Source organism: Lepus europaeus, chromosome 7 (assembly GCF_033115175.1).
Source record: "Lepus europaeus isolate LE1 chromosome 7, mLepTim1.pri, whole genome shotgun sequence".
Taxonomy (NCBI): domain Eukaryota; kingdom Metazoa; phylum Chordata; class Mammalia; order Lagomorpha; family Leporidae; genus Lepus; species Lepus europaeus.
Window position 1 is genome coordinate 46789862 of NC_084833.1, and position 4192 is coordinate 46794053.

Here is a 4192-nt window from a genome sequence, read left to right on the forward strand (position 1 = left end):
TAGGCATTAAAGATATTTTATTGATATTTTTACTGGTTTGCATTTATTGGTCAAAACTTTGAGCTGTTCCTTATCTCAGTACCCTGAACATTTTCCAATTAGAAATTTCAGTAGACTTGTCAGACTTAAGATAGTTTGTCACCTGCACCCATTCCTGCTCAGTCTCCCTTACACATTCATATCTGCTCAGCCCCTCCCACCACTGTATCTCTCCTCTTCCCCCACCAGCTTACACAACTGTTCTCTGACAGCCAAGTTAAGATTGTCACTGGTTAGAGCAATAGAATCTAGCTTTGTGGCTTGAGTTTTTGGAGGTATACTCAAATTGGAGGGAAGAAGCAGAACTGGGTATATGGTTCCTCTTGTCAAAATGAGCAGGTTCGGATCCCTTAAAATAAAGAGAATTTGGAATGGCTGAAAAGATGAGTTCTGGGAGGAAAGTGGGCAGAGAATATAGCAACTTTAACTCATTGGAATGTGTTAAGTCTAGGTCATGTAAGATATGTCAGTACCCTAGATTTAGAAATTAGAGTTTTGTTTATGAATCTTAAATTCATTTTTTCATTACATTAAAAATAAAAAGGGTACTATATTCAATGCAAGGAGCCACTTACTGTTTAGCTAACATACCAGATAAGATCAACAACATGTTTTCAACATAGCCAAAAGATCTACTTGGCCAGGAAGGGCGCACTGACAGTTTCAGCTTATCTCCAGGCAGCCACTTTGTCCTCCCCCACCCCCTCACCTCCAGCTTCTCTACATCATATTGAGAGTTAACCAGTTAGCTTTTGTTTCTACCTTCGTTGCCTTTAAAAGAATCATCAGGTAACTTCTTGGCTTTTCTGGTGAGAGAGAGATTTAGGCAGTAAGGTCTTAGATATCTCAGACTTCCTCAATGGACTCTAGCTCACAAAGGTGTACAAAGAAGATCTGGATCTGATCTTGACTCTGCAACCCAGAGCTATGTGTTGGCAAGATAATTAAGCCTCCCAACTGCCCTTTTGTCATTTTGACAAATGGAGCTAATACCAACTTCAGGTTATTAATGACTAAAATACTTGAGTATCCAGCCCCAATATAAAATGAAGTCCTTTTCCTTATTTGGGGGAAGCTTTGAGCTCTTAGTAATAGCCATGAAAATGCTATTACCCTGAAAGAACCAGCTCAAAGTTGCTGCCAGGAAAAAGGTATTAACTTGGAAAATAGCTCTAGAGCCTCTCTGTACTAAGGACACAGAATAGGGGACAATTTGGACAAGGGATCTTAATGCCAGTCTTAGAGACTATAGGACAAGTAACTGAGTCATCTGTCCACCCTGACTACGTCCCCACCTCCATCCCCCTGCTATGAGCTAACACAGTACCAAGTCTTCATCTTAAGAAGTGCAGTGATTTTTTACATAAAATGACAATCTGGTGCAGTGACTTTATGCGAAACCAACAACAGGAACTGTACAGCTTGGTCAGGGTGAGCTTCAGAGCTGCATCATTTCACCAGGATCATCCTCGCTTATTTCCACTGGGGTCTGGGGGTGAGAAAAGTATGTCAGGTGAGTCCAGTGGTTGCTAGGATGTAGGTAGGGCTGAGGCAACTGCTCTTGCCAAGGCCTGGCTGTGTCCAGTGTTTTCCCACATAATGCTCCTGATCCCAGCTTCCTGGGGACTTAGACAGGAGGGGAGAAGTATCAGCTACCAGGACCCTTTCAAACATGACCATTCACTTGAAGAATAGTTCAGATTGCCAACGTGGGCTGATTTGGGAAATGATACTAAAGGCTGAGTCAGATGGGAGACCCAGATGGAGTTCCTGGCTCCTAGCTTCATCTGCCCAGCCTTGGCTGTTACAGCCATTCGGAGAGTGAACCAGGGGATAGAAGATCTCTTTCTGTCTCTGTCTCTAACTCTGCCTGTCAACAGTAAAAGAAATCTTTAAATAAGTAAAAGGTAAAGCTTTGGCTCTGGACCAGAAATAGCCTTTCCCCTCTTTCCAAATGGAGAAACTTTATTAAAAAGAATAAAGACTTGTAAGAAACTACAAAAGATCACATAAAAGCAGGTAGCAACTCTTCTAGTAGAGGGTGAATAATACCCATAATAGAAGCAGGAAAGCTACAATAATTTTTTTTTTAAATAAAGTTACTGGAGTTGGGAACTTTGATGCTTAGTTTGGTTATCTAGGGCAATCTGTTTCAGAGTGGGACTAGAGGGCAAAGTTGAAGATCCACTTACCCCTCCTGGAGGATACCTATATCCCTTCCACATTGTCCCTGCAATGAGAAGCATCCATAAGACGACAATCATGCTGCAGCTTCTTGTTCACTTGGTGCAGGCAGGGGGAAAGGGTGGTTCTGGAAGATGTGATCTTTCCCCGGTGTCCTGGGAACTGGGCTGTCTTCATTAGAGACCAGAGAGTGAATGGCCCAGCATGGCAGCTTCTAGCTGTGAGTTCTGAACTAAAGTGGCTCTCCGTGGCCACTGAAGGGGGCAGGGCTCAACACTAATTATGACATCAGCCCTTGTAACCTTGGGGACCCAGTCAGAGTGGGCAGCTATGGGATGGTTTGGCAGATGCTAGGTGTGTTAGGGCTGAAGAAACCTGTATCAGAAGGGCCTTGTTCTCTGTGACTGTGGTTAGGATCTAGGGGGCATCACACTTTTCTTAATTCATTGCCTGCCAAAATGTTTTAGTTTTATACAATCATGCAAAACACCCTGATTAACTTGGAGAATTAACTGGTTAGGTATGCTATGAGCAGTTAACTATAATGTTTTAATTAGTATAATTTGTGACTCAACTAAACAAGTGCCTGGGGCGGGCATCTAGCACAAGGGCCAATTTTTGCCACTTGGGATGCCCACTAACCATACTGGGTGTCTGAGTTTGAGTCGTAGCTCCACTCATCATTCGAGCTTTCTTCTAGTGTGAATCTGTGAGAGGCAACAGGTATTGGCTCAAGTGCTTGGGTCACTGTCACCCACAAGGGAGACCTAGCTTGAATTCCAGGCTCCTGGCATCAGCCTGGCCCATCTCTAGGTGTTGCAGGCATTTGGGGAATGAACCAGCAGATGAAACCAATCTCTCTCCTCTCTCTCTCTCTCTCTCTCTCTCTCTCTCTCTCTCTCTGTGTGTGTGTGTGTGTGTCCCCTTTCAAATAAAAATGAAAATTAAAAAAAAAAAATACACAAGTCCCAGTTCTTCCATCTACATCACTACTCTCACCAAAATTTGCCTATTTTGAGCCAATGCTCTCACAGAAATCCTGGGGTAGAAGGGAAAAAAAAAAAAGACCAGCCAGCATGCCCTGCTCTTGGCATGCATGGTTTGACACCCCTACCTTCTGGATTAGCTTCTCCAAAAAACTTCTGCTCCTGTAATTAGTACATTAGTAGGACTTTGAGAATTAGTTTTTTTCTGACAGTAGGAACGGCTCAGAAACAACAAAACAAAAAGCTGAATGAAATGGGGTGAGATGCAAGAAACCCAGGTGACGAGTTTCTGGAAGGCCCTTAACACTTCCCTGTGGTCAGGCTGGTCTAGTGAAACATGGGAGGCTTTATGTGCAGAGATCCATGTTTGGATCCCACCTTCCCCAATGAGCTGGTTTGTGTGGCTTTGGGTAAATACTTGGGGTCATTGTCACCAGTAAATCTTTGGTGACTGGCTTATTATTTTGCTGAATTGCTAGGTTAGTATTTTACTAAATGCTTTCAAGTTTGCATTAAGTGCTTTACACAAATTCCCAAATGTAATGCTCACAAAAATAGTAGGAAGCTCAGGTATCTCCCGCTGTTTAGAACAGGGGTGGAGAACATCCAGCCTGGGGGCCATATGAGGCATGTGAAAGCATTTGATCTGGCTCTGTCAAGCCAACCTCAAGCAAGACTCAAAAGGTTCCCCACCACTGATTTAGAAGAAACAACTGACTTCCAAAAGGTTCAGTACACTTTCCCAAGGTCACATAGTAAGTTGCAAAGATAGGACTTGAGTTGATGTTAACTCCAGCTTCAGGATCTGCCTAAAGCGGTGTTGAAAATGCTGGTCAAATATATTATAGTGCTTGTGAGGAGAAAATAAGGCAATGTATAGGGAGTGTCAACAGAATACCTATGAGACTAGGTTATCAATGGGTCTAGGAACATTGGCCTGCCGTCTCAGCATGCTCCTCAAATCTCTTTCTCCACCACAAGCC